The 15099-nt window shown below is 48.3% G+C and overlaps 1 protein-coding gene across 2 annotated transcripts in view; it reads left to right on the forward strand.

The window, feature by feature from the left end:
- The window catches only part of ITGA5 (integrin subunit alpha 5), a 72062-nt gene that overhangs the window by 1577 nt on the left and 55386 nt on the right, over nucleotides 1-15099 (forward strand). The window lies entirely within an intron of this gene.

Below are 15099 nucleotides of genomic sequence, written 5' to 3' on the forward strand. Positions count from 1 at the left end.
GCCCACGCTGATGGCGTCTAGCAGAAGAAAGCATGCTCAGACCTCCTTCCTCTCTGGCCAGGATGTTCAAGGCATCTAGAGGGTCGGGTGTCGAGGACACATCCGCATCCTGGTATGGTCATCGGAAAAGAAAGGCTGCTGCTTGAGACAGTGGGAATATTGTGACTGAATATCTCTCCGTCTGTGACAAGGAGGGGCAAGCTGAGTAGGGCAGCTCCTCCTGCTCGTGCACACACCAGAAGTCTGGAAGGCTTGTGCAAGTCAGAGGTGGGGTGGGCCATGTGGCACAAAGGGGAGTACAGGTGGGGGCACATGTGCACGTCAGAGACTTCCACCTCCCAACTGAGCTGCTGCTGCTGCTGGGCAAGTGGGTGGGATGTTCCAGTGGTGTCATTAGACAGAGGTGTCAAGCCCCCCCCCCAAAAAAAAATTGAATGAAAGAGCCAACCCCCCCCCCCCCGTTGGTGGGCATTGCCATTCCAATGTTGTGTGTGTGCCATGACATGTGATTGATTATGTGGGACCAGGGCCTGCTTACCCATAGGCGCTAGGGGTGCAGGGCATCCGGGCGCCAGGCCCAGAGTCTGGGTCCGAGATTTGGAGTCCGGGGATTGAAGAGCCAGGCCAGCCGACAGCCGCTGCCGAGCAGAGCAGAGCCCGTCGGAGCACTGCAGGCTTTTCTGCTGCCGGTGCTGCCCTCCTGCGCACGTGGGATTGGCGGCCGTTGAGAGGCCTGCCCAGCGCATGCACGCTGCTCACACAAGGCTTCCCTCCCAAGCCTCTGTGGGAAATGCTCTCCTTGGGGACGCTGGGCAGTTTTTTGCACCCGGCGCTGCATACGCTAAAGACGGCCCTGTGTGGGACAGGGCTTACCTGCCCCTCCAATATTTTATTCAAGTTGGCACCCCTGCCATTAGATCAGGCCGTGATAATTGAAATGTTTAATTAAGGGCTTCCCCATTACAACTAATAAATCTGTGGTCTAAAATTACTGTATTTTTCCATATATAACTCAACCCCATGTATAAGAAGACCCCTATTTATTCTTTTGTAAGTTCGCTGAGCTGTTGAGCAGCTTTTCAATGAGCCCCCAGTAATACACCGCATAGCGGCACTCACCAAATACTCTTTCTAAGCCGGGAAGAGCGGCTAAGCAGCCTCCTCTCTGACATTTCCCTGCTCCTGCCGCAGCACCAGCCCTTGCTTGCTTAGCATATTAACCCGTATTAAGAGGACCCTCAATTTATCACAAAAAATTCAGAAAAAGGTTGTCTTATACATGGAAAAATATGTTACCTAACTTCACTTAGGTTTTCAACTAGTGCCACCAACAGTACACATTCAAATATATCATTTCTTAAATTTTATATACTGTCCTTCCACCCAAAGGAGCCCACTAGCTGTGTAGTGGATTTAGTCCCAAATATCTTCTTTTGGCCCAGCTTTCTAGAAGGACCTTTAAATGCTGGTGCAATACAGTGTGCAGTGGCTTGGAATAAGTTCCATTTAATTCACTGGGACATCCTCCCAAGTAAACATGCATGCAATCAGCTTGAAAATCTCTGAACTTGTATACATGCCTAGGTTTGCACTCTCTTTTAATTGACACACAGGGAATATATGCTGTATACCCTGAGATGACAGCTGCCCCTCGCTCACAAAAGTGCACCAGAGGAGAGTTGGGAAGGAAAAACTCCACCCTTCCAAGTTTCATTCAACATCCCCTGATTGTGTAGACGAAAGAATGGTTTCTGAGCATTAAAAGAAAGCAAGCAAGCAGTAGCTAATCTGCCATGAGCAGTACTTGGGGACACGCCCTTATAATATGGCAAATGGCGCCTGATGCTTCAGAAGAGCCAGCGTAGTTCAGTGATGAGAGTGTTGGCTTCAAGAGAGCTAAGAAACCCAGGCTCAAAGTCCCCACCCTATAAAGCTTGCAAGCCCAGCTTCCACCTAATGTAGTGAGCCAGAAGGTCACTGGAGGAAAGGAGGCCCTTGCACGATTCTGTGTAGTTTGTGCTGGAAATTGTTTAAAGAATGGCCTCCCTCTGAGGTCAGGGATAGGGAACATGTAGCCCTCCAGATGTTGGGCTTCAGCTCCCATCAGCCCTAGCCAACATGGCCAGTGGTTAGAGAGGTGGTGGTAGGTATAGTCGAGCAACATCTGGAAGGGTCATTCCTGTTCCAGGTGCACCAGTCACTGCTTTTGGCCTGGCTGAGATTGCCTTGGTGAACCATCCCACATCTTTTGCTAAGTGCTGCAATCTTTGCTATATATTTATTCTGCCTTCCCAAGAAACTTGGGGCACCATGCGTGGTCCCATCCCCGAAGATTATCCTCACAACAACGCTTTGAGGCAGGTTTGCCTAAGAGAAGGGGATCATGCCCGAGATAACCAAGTGAGCATTTGTAAAAATTACCGTATTTTTCGCTCTATAACACGCACCCGACCATAACATGCAAGTAGTTTTTAGAGGAGGAAAATCCGTAGGCATGCCACCCGTAGGCATTCCCTCCATAACACGCACAGACATTTCCCCTTACTTTCTAGGAGGAAAAAAGTGAGTGTTATGGTGCAAAAAATACGGTAAGCTCATGTTTTCCCCAGTGTAAGCCCATCACTCTACCCACTACATTACATCGCACAAGGTGGTGGGGGTGGGCCTCTCACTTACTGGCATCTGGTTCCATGCAGCCAGGGCTGGTTCCAGGTCTGAAAGGGCTCTGAGAATGCCAAGCAATGCTGAGCAGCCTGGGTGTGGACACTCTTTTAATTTCCCACAATGCTCCGCAGCCAACACTATCCTCCAGATGTCGCTGGACTCTGCGGCTCCTCTCATTGCTGATGATTGGCCACGTTGGTTGCTGCTGATGGAAGGAGGAGTCCAGCAACATCTGGAAGGTAGCAGCTTGGTTACCCAGAGTGATGCTAGGTTGGGGACTTTGCAGGAAATTGGCCTGGTGACTAGATCCAGCTGATGGGTGTGCTCGTCCAGAAAAATAACAAGTAAGGGAGGCATCACTTTGGGCCCTGGCAGCTGCCCCTGACACCAATCCCATCATGCCCTCAGGACTTGCCTATCTGCATTCTCTTTGTCAACGAGTTGTTGTTTTTTGCGGGGAGGAAGGGGAAATTAGCTCCTCCCAGATTGGTGAAACTCCCCATGCCCTCCCATTTCCTCCATTTAATCCATACCATCCCAGTAACACTGTCACACAAGCAGAAGCAAATGAGGCGCCCTTCGGTCAGATGTCCACCCGCAGCCGAGGGGCAGAAATGGAACTTAATGTGACATCATGCCAGATTCCAGATATGAATTGGTGGATGTTCCTTTTCAGGCAGTTCCCAGTAGTGCTTGCACTTGTCTGGAGAAGTTCTCATTGGCCTCTGCCCTCTGTGAGCTTGCAAGAAGCAAATGCATCATCCTCCCCAACATTACGCTGCTCAGAAAGAGCCCAGTCGTCCTGGGCATCTGGCAGGCTGCCTTGCTTGGTGTTGAGCCCTGGCTCTGAGCCAGACCCTGAAACCGCCAGGCCCTCTCCTCTCCCCAAGAGACAGAGATAGATCCCAGGAGTCCTGGCCCTTCGTGCCTCAGCAGGGATGGGCTGGCATGTGCAGCAACTTGATTCTTCGGGCTCCCACTTTCTAGGAAGGCTGCTTGAAAGCCAGAGCATGGTGCTGTGTGTGATGTGTTTTCTCCGCCACCGCCACCGTGGCCTGGTTTAGGCTTCTCCACAGGAAACAAGATTGTCTTTGGAGTACTAGCAGGGTGTTTTGAGATCTAAAGCAGACTTTGGAGTGAGGATCTTTCAGCTGTGCTTAGCAAGCACAGTGGCTGGCTCAAATGCGATAACATTCGTATATACGGGATGCATTTGCATGCAGGAAATAAGATGCAGCCCTGCCTGTGGATCTTTATGTGTGATGTTTGCACATGGGCTGCAATGTGCATGCAGACTGGAAAGCCACAGGCTGCTTACAGGGGTGGGTGGGACAGCCTTCAGTAGCACATTGCACATATACCAGCCATAATGTGTGCGCTGGTTGCATGTTATTTACCCCACACGTGGGGCTCTCTTTTTTGTCACATTTGTAGCGACTCTTGCTAATGAGTGGATAGGACAGTTCTGTGGTCCAGTTTGCTTGATCTTTCATCTGGATGCTTGTTTGGTTTTCTTCATGCCAGTAGTCAAGAAGAGAGTGCAATGGCTTCTCTCACTCACACCTCCTTGTAGGATGCTGGTGTTCCCAAGAAGGAATAGAGCAGGGATAGGGAACATGTGATTCTCCAGAAGTTGTTAGACTTCATCTCCCACCACCCCTGGTGATTGGCCATACTGGATGGGGCTGATGGGAGTTAGATTGCAAAAATATCCAAAGAGCCGTAAGTTCCCCACCCCGAGATATATTTGTATGGTGATAGTGGTGCTGTTGTGACACACCTTAGATCAGGTTGGGACTGCATCTGAACAGCCACAAGTTCCCCAAGTTCCTGGAATAGAATAGGGATCTGAGTTAATAATATCTGTGTGTCAGGTGTGGAATGGGGACAGTCTGACAGTAGCTTAGGATCAGGCCTATGAAGATAAAATGAGGCCGTGGCAGAGAGAGCATGGGTGCTATTTTGAGGCCCCTGGAGTTGTTGGCATCCATCTGTCTAGAGAGACAATGGAGGGAGGGAGCTTCCAGGGATGAAATTAAACTGCTGTGTTAGCAGCACTGAAGTGCCCCCCCCCCAGGATGCAAGCCTGGACAGTGTGTGTGGAGGTCCTAGCCTGCCCAGATGCTGTTCCCCCTTTCGGCCTTGCTGATGTGGTTCAAAGGAAAGCAGTACAATTGGCACCAGCTGGGCTGCAGGAGTTGCTGGAAGGAGGTGTGCAAGGCACCATCCAATCACCTTAGGGATTCCAATCTGGAAAACCTAGCCTTTTATTCTGAAGATATCCCACAAGGCAGCAGAGGTTTAGGATCAGCATTTATTTCTGCTTGGTGGGCCAGATTCCCAGGCTGACAAGCCCCACCTGCCCCTCACTTCCCTCTACAACACATGGATAACTGCCTTTTTGACTGTGGGACCCACTATTGGTCCACTCAATCCACCAGAGCCTGCCTTTGCATGCAGGGCAAGTTCCTAACTCACTGAGGGATTGAGACCCATCGCTACCCTCAGCTGGTTTAGTCGGCCAGTCAAAGCCGTTCCTGGGGTGTGGCTGCTGTCGCATGCTGGCAGCTTCTAGGAGCCACACGAGAGCTGAGTGCAGGGTGGGGACCAAAGGTGGGCAGACCACCCCAGAAGGAGTACAATGTGTCCCCCACCAGAAACACTACCCTATACACCCCTGTCCCTGGGGAAAACTGGTGCCCTCCAGACTATTGTTGGACTACAACTCCCATGATCCCCTGCCATTGGCCATGTTGGCTTGGGCTGATGGGAATTGACTCCAGCAGGTTCTGTGTCTCTGAGCAAGCACTTGGTCTTGCACTGACACCACACATTTGAGCTTCCAGACAGCCTTTGCTCCTTGACTGATTCCAGGGCTCTTAGGCAAGGACCAGCAAATTCAACTGCAATGCCCAACAGCCCTCTCCTTTCTGCTGATCTTCCCCTTCCCCTCTTCTCTGTTTCCATACTGCACTTGAGGGGCCCGAAGCTGCAGAAAATCAAGGCTGAGACAAAGAAGTGTCTGCCTAAGCAGCTGGAGCAGGTATGCAGTGACCACAAACCCACCATGGTACGCTCCTGAGAAACAATCCAGCCAGCAAGATGGTCCTAACTGCTGCATATTGCAGAGCTCAGTGGGGGTCTCCTGGTCAGGCAGCCCATTTCATAGCATTTTATAATTCTGAGCACAAGACACAAGGTTTGAACAGATCAACATTGGGCCATGAAAATGATTTCTCTGCTAAGTCATTGCTAAGAAGTGGCAACCTTTCCAGGTCCTGCACAAGTTCACAATGGCTGGCTTGGCATCTGAGTAGCAGTCACTAATTAATTACGTAAAGTGAAAGGGACAAAGAACATTCCATGCATGTCTTTGTCCAGGCTGTTGCTTGAAATTCTTGGCAAAAGATTTTGGTCTAGGATCTAGATTTGGACAGGAGACAGGAGGGACGTGCATTGAACCCTAAAGAGTTGGCAGTTGGCCCACAAGGATCCCTCAGAGATGTTCAGGGTATTAGTAAAGATGTAGTTATGCTCATTCTGTCTGGGTCAAGGGCAGTTCAGAATTAGCAGAGGATTGTTCCCTCAAAAGGCCCCTCCAAATGTTATTTTCCTCATGGTGATTATCGGGGAGGTTTTAGGCAATTCCTCCTTCAATACTGTTTCAAGGTGGAGAAACTGCTTCATTTTCAATCAGTGCGTGATCCTGTAAGTTTCTGCTGGACTAATGTAAATGTACTAGAAATTTTGCTGGTGGTGATGTTCTGTGTTTGTTGCTTTAGTGCAGGAGTACTTTTCCTGACAGCCATAATAGTGTATTGTTGCACCAAAAGATGTTGCAGAATATGCAGCAAAAAGCCCACCCACAGCAGCCTGCAGAGGCTCAAAATCCCTCTTCTCAAGCTCCTGCTCTACACGTGTGTCGTGGTCTCAGCTGTGTACAGTTGTAGGGAAACAAACGCAGCCTCTTAGATGTAGGCTTTCTTAACAGCTTAGAGGCAAGCCCTAAAAAGTAATTTGTTTGCTCCCCCAACCCCTGCTTCTAAATGGATGAGTCCTTTGTAATGTCCTGATGTCGTGTGTTATGGTGATATAGCATCATTCCATGCTTTGAGTGGGGTCTCATTGGCTGTCCTGAATGACATGGCTTGATTTCCTTGAAATGCAGTAATGTCAGGCATTGCTACATAATGGCAACCCATTTTCTCAGTGGTACTAGATCTTCTGTGTAGACACATATGATGCTCTTCATAGAGGTTGTCCCCTTGCTACAGAAGTCCTCCATAGAAAAAAAGAGGACCAAGCCCATGATTCTCCCCCAACTCAGTGAAAAAGGTACTTTTCCAGTAAAAAGTCCAAATGTTTCTTGTGCTCCCCCTACCCCCACCCCCCGCAAACACTGGTGGATCTTTGTTCACAACCATTGTAACATAGGATGAAATGTCGGAATGAAACAAGAGACTTAGGGCAAGATGTGATAAGCCCTCCAAGACTCTGGAGACAATTGTAAATCGGTTGTTATCAACTACAGACAACAAACATAAATACATATCAAAAGCTGCTTTATACAGAGTCTAGCTCAGTGTTATTTACTCTTGACTGGCAGCATCTCTCCCAATATCTCCAGCAGAGGTGTTTGCTCAGCTCCGTTCCCTGAGGTCTCTTAAACTGCAGGGGTCTGGATCTGGGACTTATACATGGTAAGCATATATTCTTCCACTGAGCCATAGCTTTTAAAAAAAAGGGGGGGAAAGTGCAAAACTCTTTGCAGCTCTTGCAAATGTGACCTTTTTATGGATCGCCAAAACAAAGTTCCTTGCCGAGATTCCAGGGCGGAAAGTGACAGCATCAGCTTTTTTATTGCAGGAAGGGTTGGTTGGTGCAAGGGGTGGGTTCTGTACACAGCATTCACTTCCTGGCAGGCTAAGCAAGCCTGGTGCTTCAGCGCCAACTGTCCCTGTTTTATGGTTCCTGTCCTCCTTTTGTCTCTCGGAAAAACACTGAGTGTACATTGCAATACACACACAATAGATCTTCCCCTGTCCAGGGGAAGTTAAGTCTCTGCTTTTGAGAGGGGGATGTGTGCATGTTGAAGTTGGTGTGCGTGCATGTAAATGTATGTGCATGGACACACAAATCTAGTTTATTGCTTCCTTTCCTTCCTCCTTCTCTTCTGTGCCTATCCAGATAGTAAATGTGTCTGAATGTGGCAGCTATTCCAATAATAAGTACAACCAGATCCACTGAAAGACGTTATATTAAGTTTTTATTTAAGCTGGGGGTGGGGGAACTATGGCAATTTTACAAAGAAACTGCTTCCAAACCAGAGCAAGGCAGCTGCTGCTGAGTATACAAATACACTGTATAGCTTCAGGCTCCACTGGATCTGGTAGTTCAGTCTGTAGGGTAGGGGCATGTTGCTGTTAAAACCACAAGGCTGTGGGTTCTAGGCCCATGGGGTAGAGGGACGGCTGTAGCTCAGCAGTAGAGCACTTGTTTTGCCAGCAGAAGGTGCCAGGTTAGGGTGGCAAGACATAAAAGTGAACAGGGCTCCTGCATTTTTGTGGAAGGAGGAATTTCAGAGGCTTTAGTTTGCCCGGGAAGCTCCAACTTTCGAAATTCCCTCTTCTGGGCAACAGCTGAAGGTGCAGGAGCTGCTGTCTTTTGCATTTCAATATTCAGTTCTAGGTTTGATCTCTGGCACCTCCAGGTAGAGCCTGAAAAGACTCCTGGTCTGAAACCCCACAGAGCTGCTGAGAATCGATGTAGACAATCCTGAGCTATTTTATGGTGGGTGCAGCGTTAGAAACTCAGATATATAAGCTAGGCACCCAATGGCACCTTAAACCAAAGTTATGTTCACCAAAACAGAACATCTAGTTTCCATTTTGGGGCAACAGGGCTCTAAAGTCATATTTTTCAAAGGGTGGACTGATGGTGATTGATCAGTAAACATCTGGCTTGTTCAGATGACAACCTTGAGCTCAGTTAAGAGCTTTGAGAACTTAAAGAAGAAAAGTCACTTGATCCAGGGGCTGTCCACACATATATATTGTTCTATTCCTAGTTTTTATTAAAAGTTTTTTTGTGTTACAAAACAAACAGAAAAGAGAAGGTACATCAGTTGTCTCCACTTTCGATTTGTAGTTTTTTCAGAGTTGGTTCACATTTAGTGATTGACACTTTTGCCATAGACATCTTGCACTTGAGGGAAGGAGACATGGGGTATTGTTCTTTCGTTCTATTGCGTATTATTAGTGTAGGGTGATTGTGTCAGCATCACATTGGTAGGTCCTTTGTTTATGTATTTATTTATTTGTATTGATAATGCAAGAGGTTAGGGGGTCCTGAGCTTGGCTGGCTACGTTCAGTTGATTGCAGTGTGACTTGTTTGCAGGGGGGAGGTTGTTGCCGACCTCTTTTTCTTAAAGGCGACTGCTCCTGAGCTGGCTGCACAGAAAAAGCATTTTGGTTCCAGAAATTCATTCCAATTGTGCAGATAAAATATAATTGATAGAATTCTACAGGGTGGGGCATTAGTGTGTAAAAACAGTGCAGATCCAATGATCCCCAGATAGTGGAGCCTGGTGCCCAGGCATCTTCGCTTGGTCGCAAGTGGTCAAAAGCCAGGTGCAAAATGCCTGGCTAATATCAAACACAGGCCAGGGTTAGAAACTGGGATACAAAAGCTAGGAGCCATATGGCTCCTGGGGCCTGGATTGCGGGTGCTAAAACAGAATGTTTAGTTACCACTTGTGTGTGTGTGTATGGGGATTTCTTTTTTAAAGACAGATAGCAGTATTTTTATTTTTTGCCGCTGGATGATTCAGGGGGTCTGCAGGGTAGCGCAGCAGCAAAAGATTCATCTTTTACTACTGCGCTACCCCCAAAAAACAGCTGATTTGAGTGGCAGTGCGGCAGCAGCAAAAAACAAAGACTTGTCTTTTGCTGCTGCGCTACGGGTGAATCAGCTGTTTTGCGGGGTAGCGCAGTAGCAAAAGATGTGTCTTTTGCTGCTGCACTGCCTGCAGACCCATTGAATAACCTGCCCAGGCAGGTGGAGATGCTAGGTGCCAGCCAGTCGCAAAATGCAACTACTGCTTGGCTAATTTTGAATGCTGATTATTGCCACCCAAAGGGGCTACAGTGCATCAACTTAAAACCCAGACCATTTGTGATATGAAAAGTTACAGGAATTCAGCAGTAGGGTGCACAGATTGGAAATTAAATGTGTCCTGAAACCTTTGCAAGCACAGTATTGAAAGCAGGTCCATGTGGTCAACCCAGTATAGCACTGTGGACACAAAGCATCATGAATGTGCAATAAAAAGGATTTCCAGAGGAGACCTTTGTCCTGCACAATTACGGTTAAGTTATTGAGTGTCAAAAGCCCTTAACAACTTGGGACCACTTTACCTACGGGATCGCCTTGCCTTACATGGACCCATTTGACCACTTCCATCGGTGGAACTGGCACTATGACAGGTGCCACATAATCCCCGTTCCACATTTGTAAGAACTCAATTCTTTACTGTGGCAGCGCCTGCATTTTGGAGCTCCCTGCCTATTGAGACCAAGCAAGCGCCTTCAGTGTCCTCTTTTTGGCACCTGCTAAAAACATTCCTGCTTGGACAAGCCTACCCAGATGCTTAGGAAGTTGGGGCAATTTTAATTTGTTGTAGTATTTTAACTTTTGTATGTTTTAAAGTGTGGCTGTACATTTTTCTTGTTTTTACTATTTTACCTTTTGTAAAATGTTTTGAGGGGGTTTTCTTTGCAATCAAGCAGTGTATTTATGAAATAAATTAATTGCAAAGCACTGTGCACAACATTGATGAGACTTGTTTCTGAGATACTATACTCCATCTTAAGGAGAGCAAGACACGGATGGGGTTGTTTGGAGTAGATTTTGGGGGCTGCCCAAGAGCAGATGGGATGGGACTAGGGAAATCCAGTGGTACCAAAGGTGCAGTAAAGAGCGGTGGCTGAAGCAGAGGGGTCTTTTGCAGGGCGGTTTAAAGTAACAGAGAGGAGAAGTGACTGTCACATTGGTGTTGGTGGCATCCAGCCCCACTGCAGAAAGTCTGGCTAATGTGGTTGAGTGACTCCTTCCCTCTGATTCAAGGGGGAGAACCCTTCAGAGTTGGCAGGGGGTGGAGAGAAGAGAGCTTTGATGGCTTTCTGTCTGCTCCTGGTTTAGTCTAGAGCCAGCTTTCCTCTTTGCTCATCAGCCAGGGGTGTGCTCCTCCCTCCCTTGCTCAGCTGGCAGGACCCCAGACGGCACCAGGCCAGAGGCAGCTTTGAGCCCCCCCCCTCTCTCCAGTTGAGTTTGAGGAACGCAGAGTCCCTGGTTGATGTGTTGAGAGACCAGGAAAGGTAGTGACACTTACAGTGAGGTTCTTAAGTCTTGTGCAGATCACCTTTACTAAGTGTGGGTGGGTGTTATTGAAAGTTTTGTGGACATTTTGGAAGAGGTACAGCAGCTTGGATGAAACAGGTCTCACTGACTGTGCTTCTTCAACATGTTGCTGGAAAGGAAAGGAAATAAGGAGAAGGTTTATAGTTTTAGATGTTGCCATCAAAGAAGGGACATTAATCAGTGTCCATTTCCAGGAAAGGCTGCCATAATGGAATGAAAATGGTCTAGGCTGCTGCTCCAATTCTATCACAGAAATGTAGGAAGCTTCCTTGTACTGTCCCATCTAGCTCAATACTGTTTACTCTTAGTGGCAGTGGCTTTCCACACTTTCAGGTATGAGGCATTCCAAGTGCTGACTGGAGTTGCTGGGGATCCATCCTGGGACCTTTTGCATGCTAAGCAGATACTGTACTGCAAAACTATGGCCTGGTGTATCCTTGATGCTTCTTGCATGCCTGCGACGTGCTCACACTCTGGCTCCACTCTGACAAAGAGAACTGCTACAACAGGCAGGACTTGTGGAGAGGCAGTATCTCTTCTGCCTCTCAAGAGACTCCTCAGCTGCGGCCGAAGGTCAGCCTGCATGGGAGGTCAGGAAAGGACCTCTTCCTGACCCCTGTCCATTGGCTGACCTCTCCCACTTCAGCCCCTGACCTCTGCCACCCATTCTCATCTTCTTGGTTGAAATGCAAGCCCTCTGGCTCAGCCTTGTGACAGCTTCTGTATTTTTTTCAGTGCCAAATGTCTGTGGCTGCTTGCTTCATCTATGCTCACCAGCCCCAACTGACTTCTTTGGAGGGACCCAAAGGATGACTTGGCAATGGCTGGGCTCACAGTGCTAATCATGCCGGTGAGATTTCAGTTGCTCTGGAATCAGACCCCTTCTGTTGTCTCTTAAAAGGGTTCTCCATGGCAAACCCGGCTTGACTTGCTCAGTGTCTGGATTGGCTGCAAAGGGCTTAGGTCCACGCTTGGATGCCATCGTCTCCGGGGACCATGGGGACAGCAGCACCCCATATCCATTTATTTATTTATTTACACCGCGCCACCAGCGCTTGACAAACTCAAGCAAAAAGGCAGATCTCTTCCCCTTAAGGAGCTTACATTCTGATTCATAGGATTGTCAAGTTGGAGGGGATCCCAAGGGCCAACTCCTTGCAATGCAGGAATCTCAGCTAAAGCAACCATGGCATATGGCCATCCAGCCTCTTAAAAACCTCCCGACGACGGGGAGTCCACCACCTTCCAAGGAAGACTTTTCCATTCTTGAAAAAGTTCTTACTGTCAGTTCTTTCCAGTGTTTAGTCGGAAGCTCCTTTCTTTCATCTTGAAGCCATTGGTGCAAGTCCTACCCGCCGGGGAAGGAGAAAACAAGCTTGCTCCATCTTCCATGGAACAGCCATTGAGATATTTGAAGATTGCAATCATATCTCCTCTCAATCTCCCCTTTTCCAGCTCCCTCAACCATTCCTCATAAGGCTCTGTTTCCAGACCCTTGATCATCTTGGTCGCCCTCCTCTGCACACGGTTCAGCTTGTTAATATCCTTCTTAAATTGCGGCACCCACAACTGGACACAGTATTCCAGATGTGGTTGACCAAAGCAGAACAGAGCAGGGCAAGGGCGAGGAAGTTGGGGCCCTCCAGACTACAGCTCCCATCACCCACAACCACTGGCCTTGCTTGCTGGGGCTGATGGGTGTTGGAAGCTGGGCAGCCCTTACTATTACAGTGAACAAGTTGCTGGGGTGACAGATGCTGTGGGGGGGCCACAGCAGATTTCCTCCATCCTCTGTAACTGCCTGCACAGGCTCTGTTGAACAGTGGCAAGCAGGGCAGACCAAGATCCAGGAGGAAAAGGAGGTGGTGGGCAGCAGAGCTGTGCAGAGATGCACATCTGTGAAAGATCCAACTTTGTGGCCACAGGGTAATAATATATGTGCCAGTACAAGCTGTGAAACAGATGGAGAATTGAGAAGGTGGTGCATATACACAGGCCAGCTCACTGAGGAATTCTCCTTTAGGAACAGACGATGCCAGTCTTCTACAAAATCGGACCATTGGCCACCCTGATCCCTGCCAAGCTGTGCATAGGATTCCATGGGTCATGGCTCTCAACCAGGGCCTGCGCTCCTTTGGAGAATTGAAGATGTGATGGAGACTGTCATAGCCCTAAGATATATCTAGCACAGTACTGTCTACAACAGCCTTTCCCAACCCTACCAGGAGATGCTGGGGATAAAATTTGCCAGGGAATCAAACCTTTGCACTCTTCCCACTGAGCAGTGTCCCTGCATCTTCCTTTTTACAGCTCCAGCCTAGCATAATCCACATTCCTTTTCCCAGGGAGACGGATGTGGAGTGCCAGCTTGGGTTGCTGCCTCCATTATCATCATCAAAGGCCTTAGAGCGGGACCAGCTGCTTCTCCAGCAGGTTGCAGATTAACCAGCCCTGCTTACTGTTGGCTATTGATTCACCCACCTGAAAATAGAGGCTGCCTTCAGAGGTCTAGGGAATGGCCATGGCCTGAGGGCTGGTGCAGCCCCAGACTGTCAGATTTGTTTGGACTCCTGGCATTTGACCAAATGGTCCCCAGCAGGAACATGCAGCAGGAAAGGAAGACAGAGCCGCATATCAGATTTATTTCCCCCTTCGGCTGGCCGCCTACTTATGCTTCTTGACCCTCCTTTAATAGTGAATCCTGTATATTGGAAGCCAGTAGAATCCTATCTACCTGCACAAAGCTGGCAGCGTGTGTTGCATACGTTGCCAGAAGGTTGTCTTTTTGCCTTCTGGTTTATTAAGAGGCAGGAGCAAAGGACTCTGTGCCTTTAATGACCAAGGCCGGCCAGTGTGGTTCTTTCTCCAGCAGCTGCCCATGGGTCATTGCCCCTGCACCCCATTGACTCTGAAGCCAGCCCACCTGTGGCTCACGGCACCTGTAGTTCTGAGACAAGATCTCCAGATATGCAGTCCTTATCTAGGTTTGAGCTCTTCAGCCATAATGCCTCACCTGTGCAGTAGCCTTGAAAGCATGTTGCAACAAAACTCACCCACAGCACTGAGTCAGCAGGATGAGGAACAGATTCGTTGTTTTCCTCTGTTGACAGCAATCAGTGTGTTGCACAGGTATAGAGGGGAAATGGGGGTGGGTGGGATGGGAAAATCTTGCAATGCAAGGGGTGCAATCTCTCTCTCACACACCACTCTATATTTCAGAAACTTGTTTGTTTGCAGTGCGTTTGGATACCACTTGAGCTACTGTAACCAACTTTTGCATTACAGTTCCCAAGATCAAGAAACAGGTTGTCAACTGCGTCTGGATACGGCTGGGCACCATTTTGAATGAAAATAAGGGACTGAACCTTTAGAAAATGCCACTGATTTCAAAACTGGCCTGACTTCTTTGGTTTCTTAGAATTCTTAGACCATGCTGGGCACAAGGTGCTACATTTGTGTGGTGGAGAGAGAGAGAGAGAGATTTCTATGCCAAGCTCAGATGCTTACATGTTGAGCACAGTGGTAATCCACCACAGCAGTAGTCAGCTAGGAAGGTTTCTGCTATTGCCAATTCTGCTTTTGTGTGTTGCTGCTGGACATTTCAGACAATGTGTCTTGCATTTCATGGCCTTTTGGCCTCACCATTTATCAGTTTTGCTCGCTTCCATACTCATACATATATGTCCCTGCCAGTTGAAAGTAACACCTTATGCATTTAATGACACAAGGCTTTGGTCCGCAAAAGCTCATGCCACCATCAATCTGTTGAGTCTTTGAAGGTTGCTGCAAGATTGCTTTGCATGTTGGCTGGGGCTGAGGAAAGTTGGGAGTCCGACAATATGTGGAGAGCCACAGGTTTCATATCCCAGAAGCCTCTGCAATGTGCAGAAGATCCTTGATAGATGTTCAGAGGTTTCATGCCCCATGTGTTTCCTCTTGAGGCTGTGTTGTTGTTAACACCTGCAACATCACAGTTTCCTCTTCCTCTTGAATCAAGATGTTTTGACTGAGCTGGA

This window comes from Podarcis gaigeae (assembly GCF_964106915.1).
Source record: "Podarcis gaigeae genome assembly, chromosome: 2".
Classification (NCBI taxonomy): Eukaryota; Metazoa; Chordata; class Lepidosauria; order Squamata; family Lacertidae; genus Podarcis; species Podarcis gaigeae.